Source organism: Dreissena polymorpha, chromosome 2 (assembly GCF_020536995.1).
Source record: "Dreissena polymorpha isolate Duluth1 chromosome 2, UMN_Dpol_1.0, whole genome shotgun sequence".
Classification (NCBI taxonomy): domain Eukaryota; kingdom Metazoa; phylum Mollusca; class Bivalvia; order Myida; family Dreissenidae; genus Dreissena; species Dreissena polymorpha.
Window position 1 is genome coordinate 150748855 of NC_068356.1, and position 20599 is coordinate 150769453.

Sequence of the window (20599 nt, forward strand, 5' to 3'; positions counted from 1 at the left end):
ATGGTCAAGGTCACAGTGACTCGAAACAGTAAAAACTTGTTTATCCAATTAAGTCCACAGTTTTCATCCGATTCTTTTTAAACTTGCTCAGTGTCTTTATATTAATGAGGACTCGAACCCTATTGATTTTCAGGTCACTGGGTCAAAGGTCAAGGTCACAGTGACTCGAAATAGTAAAATCTTGTTTATCCGATAAAGTCCACAGTTTTCATCCTATTCTTTTCAAACTTGCTCAGTGTCTTTATATTAATTAGGACTCAAACCCTATTGATTTTCAGGTCACTGGGTCAAAGGTCAAGGTCACAGTGACTCGAAATAGTAAAATGGTTTCCAGATGTTAACTCAAGAATGCTAAGGCCTAGGATCATGAAACTTCATAGGTACATTGATTATGACTGGCTGATGACCCCTATTGATTTTCAGGTCACTAGGTCAAAGGTCAAGGTCACAGTGACAGTGTTTAAAGCAGTAGAGCGATTCAGGCCCTCATGGGCCTCTTGTTTAGTTGTTGTTGTCAAAACGTGCAGTCGAAAAGTGTAATATACAATTTACTGAACAGACATTGTGAGGTACGAGGCACACACACACACACGCACTAGAAACACAGTACATACATATAGAGGTATTCACCAAAATGCACACTTTATGTAAGTTGGTAGTGGTGACAAACAAATCTCCACAACAATCCAATGACAGCTGATCATTTAATACAATACCAGCCTTACCCCTTACGCTCGCCCTTTCTTCTCTGTACTTGTAGCCAGAAGTGCGTGAAGATGTGTCCTTTTCTAACAGTGCATTGGAACTTAAAGGTTCAGAGCAAGCTTCATGGTCACCACCACCTTCATTACCTGTATTAAATAAAGCATTCTCCCGTCACTTGTGACACCCATATAATTTTGGCATTTTATGTTGTTTTTAGCTCTTGCATTGCATTTCATTGATATAAAGACAAGCTATTAACATAACCACTGTTTCTGTAAATATCAGAAGTGCTGTATCACTACCATCGCAGTAAGCATATACCCTACATTTTTACATGATTTATTCTTTTCAGTGGGAATCGAACCCACAGCAGCCAGACACCTTGGTTAACAAACACAATGCTTTAAGGTATATGCAAGGTATAAGGATTGATATCTGGAAATGTTAAAACGCTGTGAGGTACAAGCCACACACACACACAGTAGAACGCTATTTACTCAACTGAACACATACAGACAGAAGTATCCATAGTCTATTGTAAAGATAATAAAAATATGAATCAACGATATGGAGGTACTAATGACCAAAAATGTATTGAAGGTCTGCAAACCCAGCGTTAAGGCCAAATTATCAAGGTCTATGAGCACATGTATTATAATAATCAGACCCACCTCAGACGCTTTAGCCTTTGGTGGTTGTTATGAATAAGGTATTTTATCTTTCATTTATTGGGTTTTGCTCAACGAAACAGTTTTCGTTTTTTTAAATCAAGCAGTTCACAAAATAATCATTCATAATTCATATCCTAACTAACCATCTCTTCAGAGGCCAACAACTGGTTGAACACACTCAGAAGGGTTCAAACCCACAGCATTTCGTTATTGCTGTCGAAAGTGCAGTACAAAGATGTAATATACAATTTACTGAACAGAGATTGTGAGGTACAAGGCACACACACACATGCACTAGAAAAACAGAACATACATATAGAGGTATACCAAAATGTACACTTTATGTAAGTTGGTAGTGGTGACAAACAAATCTCCACAACAATCCAATGAGAGCTGATCATTTAATACAATAAAAGCCTTACCCCTTACATGCCCTTTCTTCTCTGTACTTGTAACCAGATGTGCGTGAAGATGTGTCCTTTTCTAACAGTGCATTGGAACTTAAAGGTTCAGAGCAAGCTTCTTTGTCACCATCACCTTTATTACCTGTATTAAATAAAGCATTCTCCCGTCACTTTTGACAAGCATTCAATTTTGGCACTTTATGTTGTCTTTACCTCTTGCATTGCATTCCACTGATATACAGACAAGCTATTGACATTACCGCTGTTTCTGGGAATACCAGAAGTGCTGTATCACTACCATCTCAGTAAGCATATACCCTACATTTTTACATGATTTCTTGTATTCAGTGGGAATTGAACCCACAGCATCCAGACATCCTTGTTAAGAAACGTAATGCTCTAAGGTATATGCAAGGTATAAGGATTGATAATTGGAAATGTTAAAACACTGTGAGGTACAAGGTACACACACACAGTAGAATGCTATTTACTCAACTGAACACATACAAACAGAGGTATCAATAGTCTATTGTAATGGAAAACAAGGGCTGTTTGTAAAACATGCATGCCCCCATATGGGCTGTCCGTTGTAGTGGCAGCCATTGTGTGAATACGATTTTTGTCACTGTGACCTTGACCTTTGACCTTGTGACCTGAAAATCAATAGGGGTCATCTGCGAGTCACAATCAATGTACCTATGAAGTGTCATGATCCTAGGCAAAAGCGTTCTTGAGTTATCATCCGAAAATCATTTTACTATTTCGGGTCACCGTGACCTTGACCTTCGACCTTGTGACCTCAAAATCAATAGGGGTCATCTGTGAGTCATGATCAATCTACCTATGAAGTTTCATGATCCTAGGCATATGCATTCTTGAGTTATCATCTGAAAACCATTTAACTATTTCTGGTCACCGTGACCTTGACCTTTGACCTAGTGACCTCGAAATCAATAGGGGTCATCTGCGAGGAATGATCAATCTACCCAATTAAGTTTCATGATCCTAGGCATATGCGTTCTTGAGTTATCATCCGGAAACCATTTTACTATTTCGGGTCACCGTGACCTTGACCTTTGACCTAGTAACCTCAAAATCAATAGGGGTCATCTGCAAGTCATGATCAATCTACCCATGAAGTTTCATGATCCTAGGCGTATGCGTTCTTGAGTTATCATCCGGCAACTATTTTACTATTTCGGGACACCGTGACCTTGACCTTTGACCTAGTGACCTAAAAATCAATAGGGGTCATCTGCAAGTCATGATCAATGTACCTATGAAGTTTCATGATCCTAGCCCCAAGCGTTCGTGAGTTATCATCCGGAAACCACCTGGTGGACGGACCGACTGACAGACCGACCGACATGTGCAAAGCAATATACCCTCTCTTCTTCGAAGGGGGGCATAAAAATGAAACAGGTTATTAATGACCAAAAATGTCTTGATGGTCTGCCAAGTCAGCTCATAAAGCCATATTATCAAGGTCTATGAGCACATGTATTATAATAATAAGACCCACCTCTGACGCTTTAGCTTTTGGTGGTTGCTATGAATAAAATATTTTATCTTTCATTAATTGGGTTTTACTCATCGAAACAGTTTTATTTTTTTTATCAAGCAATTCACAAAATGATCATTCATATGTCATATCCTTACTTACAGTCTCTTAAGAGGCCAACAACTGGTTGAACACACTCAGAAGGGTTTAAACCCACAACATTTAGTTGTGGTAAAAAAATACATTGATGCATTCCAAAGGTTCAATGTAGCATTAACTGTAAAGACATTGTGAGGTACGAGACACACACACACTAGAAACATAGTACAGACAGAAAAAGGTAATCACCAAAATGTATTTATTTAAGTACATTGTTAAGGGATCACAAATAAATATCCACAACAACCAAAAGAGAGCTGGTCATTTATTATCATACCAGCCTAATCCTTAAGCTTACCCTTTCTTGTCTGTTTTTGAAACAAGATGTGCTTGTAGCTGAGTCCATTTCTGCACTGTTAGAACTGGAGGGTTCAAAGCCAGCTTCTTCGTCATCATCATCATTATCTGTATGAAATAAAGCACTCACTGTCATAAGTGACAAAGTATTTGTATTTTCCTTTCATTTTTTTTTAACCTCTTGCACTGCATTTCATTGATTAACCAACACTCTATTTACGTTACCTCTGTTTCTGGGAATACCGGTAGTGCTATATCACTACCATCTTAAGTAAGCATACACCCCTAGATTTTTACATAATTTTCTGTATTCAGTGGGACTCAAACCTACAGCAGCCAGAGACCCTGGTTAACAAACACACTGCTGTAATGTATATGCAATGCATAAGAATTGACATGTGGAAATTTTGAAAGGCTGTGAGGTACCAGGCACATACACACGCAGTAGAATGCTATGTACTCAACTGAACGCATACAGACAGAGGTATCCATAGTCTATTGTAAAAAACAAACAAATATGAATCAATGACATGGAGGAAATAATGACCAGAAATGTCTTAAAGGTCTGAAAAGCCAGCTCATCAGGCCAAATTATCATGGGCTGTGATCTCATTTATTATAATAATCAGACTCACCTCTTGACGCTTTGGCCTTTGATGCTGATTTTGGAACCAGGAATGCTTGAAGGAGACATTTTCACCAATACTGGATGGCTCATTTTTAGAATCAGTTCAATCTTTATCTGCAAAAAAGAAACATCCCTTGTTAATGTATTTTTTCTGACATAAATTGGGTTTTGCTCCTGAAAACAGTTTTGTTTAAAGCATGCAGTACATAAACATTATCATAAATAGGTAATAACTGAATTAACAACCTCCTCAGAGGCCAAGACTGGTTTTAAGGCTTAAGTTGGGTTCATACCCACCACATTTACTTATTGTGGTCCAAAAATGCAGTAATGCAATCAAAAGGTGTAATATAGCATTTACTGTAAAGACATTGTGAGGTACAAGGCACACAAACACACATTAGAAGCACATTACATACGGATAGAGGTATTGAAATCTTTAACTGAAAGGATTGATATCTGGAAATGTTTAAAAGCTGTGAGGTACTAGAAACACACACACACAGTCGAATGCTATGTACTCAACTGAACACATACATACAGAGGTATCCATAGTCTATTGTAAAGGAAACAAATATATGACTTACAAACATGGAGCAAATAATGACCAGAAAAGTCTTGAAGGTCTGCAAAGCCAGCACATCAGGCCAAATTATCATTGTCTATGACCTTATTTAATATTATAATCAGACCCACCTCTGACACTTTGGCCTTTGGTGCTCATTTTTAGGACCAGGAGAGCTTGAGGGGATGTTTTTTGGCATACTGGAATGATGGCTCATTTCTAAAATAATGCCCGTCACTATCTTCCAGAAAAGAAACATCTCATGTCAATGTATTGTATATTGAATCAATTGGATTTTGCACATCCAAACAGATAAACATGTTTTTTTAAGCAGTTCACAAAATTATTGTTCATAAGTCATAACTGAAGTAACTACCTTTTCAGAGGCCACCAGCCGGTTGTACGACATAATAAGTATAGAAACGCACAGCATTTAATCATTGTAATCAAAAAGTTCAGTAATGCAATCCAAAGGTGTAATATAACCTAAACTGTTCACACATTGTGAGGTATGAGGCACACACACACTAGAAACACACTAAATACAGATAGAGGTATTAACCAAAATTTAATTATTTAAGTAAGCTGATAAGGAATCACAAACAAATCTCCACAAAACCCCCAAAAGAGCTGATCATTTATTATAAAACCAGCCGTATCCCTTAAAACTTGCACTTTCTAGTCTGTTCTTGAAACAAGATGTGCCTGTAGATGAGTCCTTTTCGGCATTGTTAGAACTGGAAGGTTCAAAGCCAGCTTCTTCGAAATCATCATCATCATCATTATCTGTATGAGATAAAGCACTCTCTGTCAACTGTGACAAATTATTTGTATTTGGCTTTTAATGTGCTTTTAGCTCTTGCACTTCATTTCACAGATATACATACACACCATTTACGTTACCTCTGTTTCTGAGAATACTGGTAGTGCTGTATCACTACCATCTTAAGTAAGCATATACAAACATGTACCCCTACATTTACATGATTTTCTGTATTCAGTGGGACTCAAACCCAAAGCAGAAAGAACCCCTTGTTAACAAACACACTGCTGTAATATACATGTATATGCGATGTATGTGGAATGATATTCAGAAATATTAAAACGCTGTGAGGTACCAGAAACACGCAATGGAATTCTATGGACTCAACTGATCACATACAGACAGAGGTATCCATAGTCTAGTGTAAAGGTAACAAATATATGAATCAACAAGAGATGTGTTGGCCAGAAACACAATGCCCCCTTCTGCGCCGCTTTGAAGCCATATATTTGAGCTTTGACCTTGAAGGATGACCTTGACCTTTCATCACTCAAAATGTGCAGCTCCATGAGAAACACATGCATGCCAAATATCAAGTTGCAATCTAAAGGGACATATATGTTATGAGCATTTTTCGAAACCTAAACGCAAAGTGTGACGGAAAGACAGAGAGACGGACGGACGGTCCGATCACTATATGCCCACCTACGGGGCATAAAAGCATTGAGGAAATAATGACCAGAATAGTCTTGAAGTTTTGCAGAGCCAGCTCATCAGGCAAAATTATCATGGTCGATGACCTCATCTTTTACAATAATCAGACCCTCCTCTGACCCATTTACCTTTGGTGCTCAATAAAGAACCACAAGAGCTTCAATTGGAGTTGTTTTCAGCAATACTGGATGGCTCATTTCTAGAACCACTCCCATCATCATCTGCCAGAAATGAAACATCACATGTTAATGTTTGTTACATGTATCTTGAATCAATTGGATTTTGCACCTCCATGCAGTTTTTCATTTTTTACAAACTGCTTGTTCACAAAATTATCATTAATTTGCTATAACTGACGTAACAACCTTTTCAGAGGCTACCGACTGGTTGTACGGCCTAATAAGGGTTCAAACCCACAGGATTTAGTTATTGTGGTAAAAAAAATGAATACAAACAAAAGGTGTAATATAACATTTACTGTACGGACATTGTGAGGTACGCGGAACTCACACACTAGAAACACACTACATACAGATAGAGGTATTCACCAAAATGTAAACCTTTAAGTATATTGGTAAGAGGTGACAAACAAATCTACACAACAAGCAAAAGGGAGCTGATCATTTATTGCAATACCAGTATTACCAATTAAGCTTTCCCTTTTTTGTCTGGTCTGAAAACCAGATTTGCATGTAGATGAATCTTTTTCAGCACTTTTAGAACATGAAGGTTCAAAGCCAGCTCCTTCGACATCATCATCATCCTCATTATCTGTATAAAATAAAGCTATCTTTTTCAACTGTGACAAAGAATCTGCATTTGCCTTTAATTGTGTTTTTACCTCTTACACAGCATTTCACTGAACAACAGACACACTATTTACATTATGACTGTTTCTTGGAATACCAGTAGCAACCGATGCGAAAGACAAAAAAGTCTTACCAGATAAGAGGTCCGATAACTTATAAAATATTCCGGACTTGACCAGCTTTTAACGGACCTATTTCTTCTTTAACCAAACACAAGAATAAAACATTTATATAGTTTATTGTTATTATTATGATGTTGACAATATTTAACAGTTTTAAATACAATAAAATAAAAACTTAATTTGAACCCTTTGTATGAAAACATGGTAACAAGAAATATCTTTAAACAAGAGCTGTCAGAGGACAGTGCGCTCGACTATTTGAGTGCTTGACAGTATAACGTAAGCCATCATGGGGAAATTGTCAGGTATATTTTCCACAATCTATTGAACATTGGTAAAAACATAAAACAAACTAATATGATTTTATTTCAAGTCTGATAGCAAGAGACAAAAATATTCTTTTTGGGTTGGGTAGGGGTGGGGGGTTGAGAGGGGGGTATAATGTGGGGTGTGATCATTTATTAGACGTTCTTTCAAAAATAAAAAAATAAAAAAGTATTGTTTGGGTGGAATCCATTGTGGTATTCAGGTAAGTGTTGTTTTGTCAAAGTATTAATAAAATCTGATCATTAATAAAGGAGCTTTGGCAATTTAACTAAAATTTATTCTTTTGACCATGACTTGAGTTAAGGTCATTCAAAGGTCAAGGTCAAATTGAACTTGCCATGTACAGTAACCTCATGATAATAAGAAAATAATTGTAGTTTGAAAGCAATAGCTTTGATAGTTTAGAAGTTAAGTGGATCTTAACACAAAATTTAACAAAATATTCAGTTACTAAGACAAAAAAGGGCCATAATTCTAACAAAATGCTTGATACAGTATTCTTCTCTTATCTATAGATTGGGGTCATGTTGATAAAGAAGTTTGCAAAATATGAAAGCAACATGTCAAGGGACATTGACAATATTTGAGGTGGTACGCAAACTTTAACATAGATTTATCAATAACACGCATTTTCTAAATGGAAAAATGGCCATATTTCTTACAAAATGCTTGATACAGTTGTCTGCTCTTGTTAATAGATTGGAGTCATATTGATAAAGAAGTTTGCAAAATATGAAAGCAATATGTCAAGGGACATTAAAATTATTTGAGATGGTATGCAAACTTTAACATAGATTTATCAATATTTGCATATTCTAGGTGAAAAAAGGGCCATTATTCTTACAAAATGCTTGATACAGATGTCTGCTCTTGTTAATAGGGTGGGTTCATGTTGGTAAAGAAGTATGCAAATTATTAAAGCAATATGTCAAGGGACATAGGAAATATTTGGGGTGGTACGCAAACTTTAAAATTTGCACGCTCACGCTAACGTGACGCCGGGTGGAGTAGGATAGCTCCACTATATATATTTCATACATAATAGTCGAGCTAAAAAGATTGTGGTTGGTGTTGATGAAAGATCAAAAGCTGTATCAATTAGATAAAAAAAAAGAATGCCTTTTTCTGTGCAGTTCTTAGCTGCATCACACGCAAATCAATGACAGAGTGTTGAATTGAAATACAATGTAAATGAAAAAATAAGTCAACTGGCTAGACACGAAAGAATCTGTACATATTTGAAATATGTATATGCACATTCTTCAAGTAGACCTGGTTTAGATTTTTTTATACATTACAAGTAATTTTAAAAAGCAATATTCAACACTAGTTCCTCCTTTATAGTGACGATCAAGATGGTGATGTCCGTACGGAAACAGGTATTTTTCGCTGTTGTATGCCTGTTTGTTACTTTTGTTAAATTTGTAAATTCTGTTCAATTTCCAGCCATATCAGAAAGAAAGTGATTAGCGCTTATTTCCTATTAATGTTCGTGTTATATCTCGACTTAACTCACTTCCAACTTTCTTCTATGCGGAAGCAGTGATTTTAAGATTTGCGCTTGGAGTTTGTTACATTACCAGCAAAAATAGCTTTTCAAATCCATTTTATTTAAAAGTTTAAAATACTATCGAAGTAAAATAAACGGAAAACAGTCTGTATTATTTTACATATACGTATTGTCGTATTGTCCCCGGTCCGACGTCTTTCGCCAGTTGTGCTATATAACTACCATCTTAAGTAAGCAAAGTACGTTTTTACATGATTTTCTGTTTTCAGTGGGACTCAAACCCACAGAAGAGACCCTGATTAACAAACACACTAAGGTGGTGCGGTGGTCGAGTGGTAACACTCTGGTATCATTCCAGAGGTCCCCAGTTCAATTCCCGGCCGGGGCACTGGAAATTTCAGAAATGCTTCAAGTGTTTCCCACCCAACTAGAGATGCACTGGTATGAAACCCAGGTAATTCTCGCGTGTATTGGTGCTATACACTGAGCACATAAAAGAACTAAGGGATCTATTCGCAAAGAGCTAGGGTATCGCACCCGGATCCCTTGTATCCCAATACTGTCTCTTCTGCTTGCTGTCTCTTCAGCAAAAACCAAAGGACCCCATTAGAAATAAGTGGTTGCACTTTCATGGGATATCCTTGACTGCAAGGTCAAAAGAAATATAAACTAGGTCACCATGGTGTAATGGATATGGTGTCCGCCTATCAACAGGGAGGTCACAAGTTTGATCCAAACAGTGGGAGTGTTCTTTAGATTTTCCCCAAAGACACCAAGTACTGGTTCTGGGCCCAGGAAACGGACTCAAGAGCGTTTCAATAAGCCTGTGGCTTTCTATGCCATCAAGCTAAATTAAATAGGTTTAAACTAACAAACACACTACTGGAATGTTTATGCAATTTTTAAGGATTGACCTTTGGAAATGTTAATACGCTGTGATGTACAAGGTAAACACACATGCAGAGTAATGCTATGTACTCAACTGATTACATACAGACAAAGGTATCCATAGTCTACCGTAAAGGTTACAAGAATATCAGTAAAAGACATGGAGCAAATAATGACCAGAAATGTCTTAAAGGTCAGCAAAGCCAGCTCATCAGGCCAAATTATCATGGTCGTTGATCTCACTTATTATAATAATCAGACGCCCCTCTAAGACTTTGACCTCTGGTGCTCTTTTGGAACCAGGAGAGTTTGAATGAAGAGTTCTTTTCAGCATATTGGATCAATTTGGATGGCTCATTTCTAGAATCACTCAATTCTTTATCTGCCAGAAAAGAAAGATCCCATGTTACTGAATTGTATCGTTTATTAATTGAGTTCTGCTCCTGCAAACCGTTTTTTTTTAAATCAAGCAGTTCACAAAAGGATCATTCATAAGGCATAACTGAAGTAACCACCTTCTCAGAGGACACCGACTGGTTTTACGGCCTAATAAGGGTTTAAACCCACTAAATTCACAAAAAATATAAAACTAAGTTGGTAAGGATTGACATCTTGACATGCTAATACACTGTGAGGTACCAGGCACACACACACACAGTAGAATGCTATGGACTCAACTGAATACATACAGAGGTATCCATAGTCTATTGTAAAGGTAATAAAAAATTTATGAATGAAATACATGGAAGAAAGACCAGAAATGTCTTAAAGGACCACTGACACTTTGGCCTTTGGGCTTATTTTGGAACCAGGAGAGCTTGAAGAATTGTTTTCAGGAAATTATGATTGGCTCATTTCTAGAACCAACCCCATCATCATCTGCTAGTAAAGAAACACCTAAATATCAATATCAGAGTTAAAAACAATTATTTCGAAAGCTATTTTCTAAGTTAATTCATGTAACAGACCCTTAGAAAATTTGTTTTGCACTTTGATGAGCCAGGTTTGTTTTAACAACATATCTAACAAAAACAAGAGAGCCATCACGGCCCTATATGGCACATCTAAGGAACATGTCTAAAAATGTAAACTGCTGATTCCTATGCAATCATGTTTTCAAGACCTGACTATAATCAGTACAGTATAGACCTAAGGAGCATTTGACTTAATAGGGATATAATTTTAAACCTGTGTGACAAATATTCAAAATTTTCAACTTGTATGCTTTCCGACCTAAGAATCTTAGATCATTATAATCTCACCATCCACTAAAGCTCACTTTGTAAAACATGTACTAGGTTAGTGTTAAGAAAAAAAAGCAGAAGCCAAATTTCAGCGTTAAGATGATAACTCACATAACTCAGATAATGTTCTGGAAATATGAGTGTAGACGTTTATTTGTGTGTGTAACAAACAAAGAAAGAATGAAGAATATAATTATTATCATAAATGTATTAGTATCCACAAGAATCTTATTTAATTATCAATCAAACCGCATTTAAATAAAGTATTTTTCGCCTCAAATTAAATGCTTCATTTAATGTTTTTTCATTTGATTTTTATTTATTTTCATGCATTGACACTAACAATATACAATGTGAGAGCCTTTCCTTAAGAGGCCCAGGTCCTTGCAAGGAGGGTGTTGCCATACCCTTCCCCCCCACCCAAGCTCCTCTCACCAATATTTTTTACGAATGTGTTTGTCAAACAACGGAGTCTGGTGCTTTTTTGCTCTTTTCAAATACATGCTCTGCGATGTGTAAGTCATAGAGCGAGGTACTTTTTTAAATAATGGATCAATACTTTCCCATTACACCGTATGTCACATTGTGCATTAATTCTGATATATTTTATTATTCTAAAATACTACATGTACTGAGTTGAACATCTATACTTAGTTACTGCACGTGGTTTGTTGCAACATGCACAATAACCATGTTGGGAAATTAATTTTTTAACCCATAAAATTGTTAAAAATCGCAGAAATCAAATATTCTATTACCCCCATGTGGCATTTATGTCGATAACATTCAGAAGTAGGTACATGTATCTGTACACTGAAGTAGGTTCCATTTGTTTTTTTAAGTATGGAATATTCATACGCTTAAAGTAAAACGTGTTTTTTTTTACATTCACCATTTTCTTTAACATTTTCAACTTAAATATCCTGCTGAATGATTTAATCGCGATTGTTCGTTTTTATGATCATGAACACTAGCATAGCATGTATGGGTTGGCATGTAAACCTCTTTAAAGTAACAGAATACTATGGCTTAAATATTAACTTTAACACCGTGAACTAAGACTTAATTAATATCGTTATAAAGGGCATAAATTTTTTTGTAACATAGATGTTTCTGAATGAAATATTTAAGGACATCTGTGCATTTGTCCAAGATCTTTTCTGGTTATATTTAAACTTAACTATTACATTTTCAAAATGATGACAACCACAAAATTGAACGTTTTTCATCGCTTTATAGACTACAGAACTACTCCAGTGCAATGAGGTATCACAAGTTTGTGACAAACATTGGGGCGCTCTTCACACCATGAAGATTGAAATTTATGTTCTTATTTTCAGACTGGTGGGTGGGGAATGCGTTTAATCTGACTGAGCAGTTGTTCTTTTAATTTGTCAAAGGCACTCATGGGTAGTACTTATACCAAATATCACCGAAAATGTACATGTAAGATTGTTTAACACATCAAATCATTTTCAAAAAATATTTTTTGAGCAACACACAATGTTGGTATTAAAAACTCACTTGTTTACATATGGCAACGAATCCAAAACAAGAGCACCGCATAACGGGTGCCACGCTTGGCTACGGGTGCAGTTTTGAATAAATGAAACGTTGTCAGATTATATCTTTTTTTAAAGGTCACAGTGACCTTGACCTTTGACCTAGTGACCAAAAAATGATAGGCGTGTAGAACTCATCAAGGTGCATCTACATATGAAGTTTCAAAGTTGTAGGTGGAAGCAATTTGATTTTAGAGCCAATGTTCAAAACCTTAACAAAATGTTACGGTTTTAGCACAACGTGGCCGGCGGGCAGCAGACGACACGACAAGCTGGCTATGACAATACCTCGGGTTTTCTCCGAAAATGCCGAGCTAAAAACAGGAACTGGTAACTGGCTTGTTGTGAAAACAACAGAGGTTTAACACTTTTAAAATTACCGGACAGTAAGTCAGATGATAATGGATTTCACAGTTGGCATCTTTATTTTTTTTGTTGGCAATGTCCGACATGCAACGAACTTTAGCCATGTCTAATTAAGGGAGTGAAAACATCGCATCTGATTCACTCTGATCTTGCCCAAGGCTTGCTAAAGAAAAGCGTACAGTTTATATAGTATTGACAGACCTGTACGCTGAAGCTGACCCCATATCAAAAGTCAACCAGAGTCGTAACATATTTATGTCATGCTATAAATCAAAGACAGTTCATTTTCTTGGATACTTTTCTACATATATTGGTGAATGAATATAAATTACTGCATTGAGGCATATTTTAAGGTTCAAATGTTTCAAATGCATCTTACAAGAGATGAAAATAACTATCATCAGCCTGAAATTCACAATTTTGACGCCATTGTCGCTTTGTCACGTGAAGAGTTTTCATTTGGATTTTTTTAGATCGACCTTGTAATTTTTTCTGAAATGGTAAACATTACATACGTTTTCTGAAATTTATTATTTGTGAATAACAACTTATGTCTGGTGGATTAAAGTACTGATTTCAAAGTGAATCAGGTAATTTTAAATATTTTACTTTTGAGTTTGTATTTACACTACAATTTGTTAAAGCTGGTATATACGTTTTTTATATGTGTTTAATTGTAATATACTGATAAAATATGTAACAATAACACAAAATAGGCAGGGAATAATCTACATGTGCGGCCCGCATCTATGATGCACAAATATTGCAAAAGACGCATCGTTTTGAAATATGTGTGTCCACTCCGACGCATTGCTAAATTGTATCCGTTAACGCATACGAGAAGTACGAACCATCTTGTGTTTGAGTCAAAAGTGTAGCAATGAACGCTGAGTTAACCGAATGAGGCTTGAGGACTCCAACAAGTCTTTTGATTGGTTAAAGTCGAGCCGTTGCTGTATAATACGAACCAATTAGAATCGACCTTTTAAATAGAATATGTTATGACATTTTCTAGAGTGCCCGGATGAAAACCTTCTTTAACTTTGTGTAACTTAGTCATAAATAATACAGAAAAAATGCCTCCGAAATAAGGTGTTGAAGCTAAATCCAAAACAAACAAATCTAAACTTTAATAACCGTAGGTCAACGGCTCGCCATTCGGACGTAAACAATAATATTATCAAGCTCGCAATTCGAATGTTAACAATAATATTATCATCGATTTGAATCAAGTTGAAATGTTGTAACAGGTTACATTCATGTAACAGATAATGTTATAGCCTATGTGAAGGCAAACAAGACAGTGATAACTCTGAATTTTTTTTTGGGTTTCAACAAGTTTTTGAGATTATTAAAAGTTTAATGCAAGTATAGTTATTGAACTAGTGTGATTTAGACATATTTTTTTTCACTACTTGGTATCTTTCAAAATTTGGGACCCATTCTTTTTCAAGGTGGACTCATTAATTTTGGCCTGGGACTCATTGGTCTAAAATCTGCGAGTTCAGGGACCCATAGATAGTAAATTCTTGATAATTCCCTGAATAGGTAAGACAAATTATACATTAAAGCCGAATTTCATAAAATGCAGCAAAGACAATAAGCGCCCCGAGAAGATTGTGACGTACATATTTTCCCAAAATAACCGAAGCATTGGTCTTTGTATAAGGATCGGAGTTAGTGTTCGTGTGTAGTATGAATAGATACATGTATTGTTGCAGGAATTCAAATAAACCGTTAAACTAAGTTTAGATTCACATCGTCGTACATGTCTGGTAAACATGCTGGTGAATTCGGCTGTACAGCCGTTTTCAATTTCAGAATTAAATATCTGGCTAAGTTCTCATTTTTCGACACATGTTCTTCTTAACTTTTATTTTAATTTATATTGAAATATATATATAAGTTTTTTTACACATTTTATATAAATTCATAAATATTTGACAAAAACGTATATACCCGCTTTAACAAAACAAGCAAGAATAATTCAAAATACCGGGAAATGCCTATCTGAATTTGAAAACACGTGAGCACATGGTATGTTACTAAAAATAGAAATAGCGTCATATGACCGTGAAATCTCGGGAGAATCACATTTGGAAAAAGTCTGTTGCATCACTGTTTTTCTCGATATGTTGAGCAGAGAATAAATTTTAAATGTTTAAGATAGTATTTTGTGGAAGAATATATCAGTTAAATGTGAAAAATGTGGATCTTTCTGATCAAGTGGTTGATTTGGGCCAATAACTGCTTTAAAAAGCTGTTTTGGACCGGCCTTTGTTAACTGTCAACTTTTCGGGAATTTCTGGTTGACTTTCCTTATGGGTTTGATCCATAACTTTAAAGTTGCGCCAGTCAAAATAAAAAAAAACGCGAAAATCCTAAGTTAGGGTGCATGGAAACACCGAATTCCACTTTTCACCGAATTACAACCGAATTCCACTTTTCACCGAATTACAACTGAGTACCGAATATCATTACCAAATTACACTATACTTCAACCAAAATTAACTGACATGTTTTTTATTTAACTTAATAGTAAACTAAATTTTTTAGGGTTGCGTCATTGTTTTGTTAATTGTGTTATGTTTCAGCTTTTAATCTTTAAAGATGACAGTTGGAAAAGGTGAAACGTGCCCATATCTTTAAACCAAATTCCACTTAAAATATTTAATTTATTCTTTTATCACAATGATTAAAATGCTCAACATGTTGATTTTAATTTGATAAGAGCCAAAATTTGATAAAGAATTGCTAAGTAATTACCGAATTACACATTTTATATTTAATTGAGGACCGAATTACACTTTCACCGAAGTCCAGTCCACTCCCATATTTACCCAAGAACCGAATTACACATTCAGTTGGGTGTGCGATTTGAAGGTGTAATTCAGGTAGTTGAAAGTTATAAATGGAGTAACAGAAGAAGCAATAATAGTAAAAAGCAAATGGATATTAATAATGTTAAATACTTTAATATAAATTAATTAAGCATCATCATCAACAAAAGCATACAAATTATATGAAATAAAAGAGGGAAATGTAAATGAACACGTACACAAAAATATTTCATGAACTTAAATGTAATAGAGTTATCATTTATCACAATGTTTTCAATGGCTAAACATGTCGGAATAAATTTAAAAAGGGAATATAGATTACCGTATTACACATTCGTGAACTTATCGGGTAAATGTAATACTATGGAAACTGCTGTTAAATTGTATAGCACTTCTGAAGGTTAACATAACATGTAAGATGTAAAAGGTTTAAATAGTTTGACAATGTATGTAACAAGTGAACATTTATATGTACTTCAAGATTAAAATAGCATGAAATATCTGTAAGCGTTATAAGGGTCTCCAAGTGTATTTGAATCTTTCATTTCTTCACAAAATAAGCACGTAGTCACATATAAATAAGATACGGTACATTAAAGATACGGAAAAATATAACTAAACAGTTAAATACCAAACAGTGGTCGAGCGCACAAAGACATAACAAACAAATGCAATATTTCTTTATTTAATGTAGAAATGTTTCATTATTTTCTTTGTGGATGAGTTAGTAAATAAACAAAACAAAACGATGTATAACATATAATATTTCTGAAGAATTTATAAAAAGAAATGCACGTGATGTTTTACAATTTTGTTAAGTGCGCGTTCCATTGAATGTTGAGCTAAGCGAAATGGATCATATTTGTTAATATCCAGCTTCACATTTAATTAGCGCCGTCTTTAATTAGATTATCTCTATACTGTGAACTTAATAAAAAGTTCACAACGGGGATGTGGCTCCATTCCCGTTTTTTTTAAATGTAAACAACAATTTGGCAATAAGAGAAATCAGTTATTTTAGCAATATATAATTTTCCAGTACAGTAGCCAGGGCTCTGTGTATTGAGCTGATAAGATACGGATCAACACAGCAGTTTGCTATTACACAGTGTAGTCTTCTCCTGCTTTAGTATACTAATTGTTATTTGCCTGATATAAATGAAGTGTATTTATTCCGGTCTACCGACGTTATGTTAAAAGTCGTATAATGTGAAAATGTCAAATTATTCATATTCTCAGATTTTTTACTCATTTGAATTGTGACATTTATTATTCCTATACTCAGTATGCATCACGCAAACATGTACTTTTATGATTAAAATCTATTTTTATAAAATTGAATTAATATATGCTGCTTGGTGACAACGTTTATTAAAATTTCTTTCATCACTTAAATTTTTTACAAAAATACACCCGTGTTTCTATCTTAAAAATTCTGCAAACAACGCATTTTTTATCAATGCATCTTTTTATCAAACACTTGTTTATATCTATTTCATACATTTTATTCAAAATTAGCACTCAAACGTATTTTAAAATGTCAATACGGGTATAATAACACTCGTATTATTGACTCGTATGTTTGCATCTGGAATACGCCTAATTTATGACACTTACTGATTGTTGTGAAACGCATTATCTATTTCATGTGTTGAGAATATACCATAAATGATTAACACGTCTCTAATTACCAATTACTGAGTGCGACAATCGTTATTATTGTAGATAATATCGGCATATGTTTGCATCTCGAGGACGCCCATCTTGTTTCATGTTAATAATTTCACTAATTGATAATTGATGTGTTAGTTAACAATGAAAAACAAGAAATATTGCCGTTTATGGCCTCGTCATTTGTATATCTTATATTGTATCATAATCTTGAATGAACATGAATTACTTATTAAAGCATGATTATACGATTTTTATAAGTGTTTAATTGTAATATATTGATAAATATATGTGACCAAAACACTGAATAGGCATGAAAAATTTACACTGAAGACGAATTTCATAAAATGCAGCAAAAAGAAATTAGCCGCTGAAAGGAAATTAAAATAATATGTAAACCTTAATTTAGATTCATATCGTACATGCATGATATACACGCTGGCGAATTCTATTGTACTGACATTCTATTGTACTGACATTTTAAATTCAGATTTTATATCTGGCTTATTTCGCATTACACGTGATGTTCTTAACTTTTTTTTCAATTTATATCAAAATATATGTATAATAAGTTTATACACATTTTATATTAATTCATACATTTTTAACAAAATCGTATATTCTCGCTTTGACACTTGATCTGTATAGCCCGCGATGTTCAAATTTAAACAAGTATTTTGTCATTAATGTCATAATAGATAAATTATATTATATATTTTAATAAATTTATTGATACAATATTGAAAGACGTGCAACACGCAATCAATATTAAGTCAGACATGTTCTTTATGGTCTGCAAATCTGGACCGTATACTCCGTATATAAGTATTTGCCATTAAATGATTCATTAATGTTAGTACAGTAATTTTTACAATTTATTAAATTATGGAACAGGGAAAATTTGACTTTTATAACATTCGAAGGACAATCATCAAACAAATCGAAATTCTTTATTGGCCAATTAGATATTGTATTCAATAAACACTCAAAATAACAATTTATTCTAATAAGTCAAAATCAGCATATGAGTAAAAACAATTAAAAAATATCCCACTTTCATTTATTCAAAAGGACAATCATCAAACAAATCAGAAATCTTTTATAGCCAATTATCTATTATATTCAATCAGACATCGTGTCAAAAACTTGTGAATAGCGGATTAAAGAAGTGTGAAACTAATAAAGGTGGTCGAAAAATCTGCAAACTGTAAACAACGCAAAACAATTGATAGAAACTCGGCCAGTCGGTCTGTGATTAGTGGTAGTGGAATTAGGTAACAGCCCGGCGTCATGTGAAGCGCCGTATCTAATCGATACCAACGATCATTTTAATGTGTAGTTCGGTTGTAATTCGGTGAAAAGTGTAATTCGGTGAAAAGTGGAATTCGGTGTTTCCATGGACCGCCTAAGTTATGGTACCCAGAACTTAAGCCCAAGGCTTAAGGACATATCACTTCCTGAAATGGTCAGAAGTGGGTGGTCTAATGTTAAAGAATAATTCCTTATAAAAGCATTCTATATTAAGTTTGGAGCTATATGCATAATTAAAATACATGTAGCATATACAGTCAATCTTGTGGATGCGACCACTTGTATTAAGCGACCTTTGTCTTATGCGACCATTATGAAATCCCACGGAGCTTTTTCGCTATATAATGATATTGTATTAAGCGACTTTTGTCTTACGCGACCAGCGACCGCTGATTTGTGTGTATTTTGATGTCCGAATCTTGTATTAAGCGACCACTAGGAGGTAAAAGTGGTTAATCTATCGATCTTTCAGGGACAAATCCGTGTTAATTGTTTATCTAAGCCGATAAGATGTACTGTTACACCTCTGCTTTGTTTTCACAACCATTATGATTATGCTTTGTCTCGTTGACCGGTTCTGACCGGTATTGTTGTAGACTGCGTATCAATTTATTGAGTTGAATAATAGAGGAACGTATTGCGCACAGTCTACAGCTTAAAAAGTTTACTATGTGGAACGTTAAGAGACAATGCCGATTTTTCTCGAGTATAGATAACAGGTGCAGAAACAATGCACTGTACGCGACAAACATTTCCTGAGAAGTGGGGAAAATAAACTATTAATCGGCAACATCTGTCGAAATCCGTACATTACCAATTTGTAATAATGCTAATAAGTAGATATTTGTAAGCCAATCACATTGTTATTTACTTAATAAATTTTCCAACCAGGTCTGATTGTTTGTTTTCAATTGACGTGTTTTAATTTTTTCAGCTCATTATGTATCATAATCGAGTTAGATTTCCTTAAGCGTACATGCAGAAATTAAAATGTCAAAACAAAAAGTGTTAACGTTGAACGAGAAAATTCGGGTTTTGGAATTGTCAAAGAGTATAAGTGCACGTAAAATCGCAGACGAGATTGGAGTCGAAAAAACCCAAATTCAGAACATTCTTAAGCGTAAAGCCGAGGTGCTTGAAGACGTGGAAAATAATGTGTCAGGTGAAAAAAAACGCGCAATATAGAAACGGAAAGAGAAATACATGTGATAATATATCATAGCTTTTGGCTTCTGACATTTATTTCTAGTTTTAGCTGTACACATGTACATGTAGACTGTTACACATTTTTAGCAAAATTCTTTGTTCTTAGGAAAAATATTTCCTTGTCTATGTTGTTTTTGCAAATAAATATGTACACACAATTGATTTATAATAAATGATAATTTATAATAAGTGAAAAATAAAACACATTATAAGTAAAATATTGTTTATGTATTGTGTTTATATTCATTTTATTATAAAAGTTAAAATCATTGTGGATAAAAGAGATAATCCTTCATATAGATTAAAATTGAGGGTAAGCATTCTTCCAGAATGGCC

General features: G+C 34.7%; 1 protein-coding gene across 2 annotated transcripts in view; it reads right to left on the minus strand.

Moving 5' to 3' along the window:
• Positions 1–20599, minus strand: part of LOC127869442 (uncharacterized) — a 152302-nt gene that overhangs the window by 12832 nt on the left and 118871 nt on the right. The window contains exons 1-5 of one of the 2 annotated variants that reach the window (XR_008044563.1): positions 5062–6676; positions 4373–4479; positions 3739–3845; positions 1799–1922; positions 726–851 (exon numbers count right to left, since the gene is read on the minus strand). The exons of the other annotated variant lie outside the window; for it this stretch is intronic. The gene's annotated coding sequence lies outside the window, so the exon portion shown is untranslated. Of the gene's footprint in view, positions 1–725; positions 852–1798; positions 1923–3738; positions 3846–4372; positions 4480–5061; positions 6677–20599 lie in introns of those variants that run through there. 2 annotated transcript variants of the gene reach the window in all.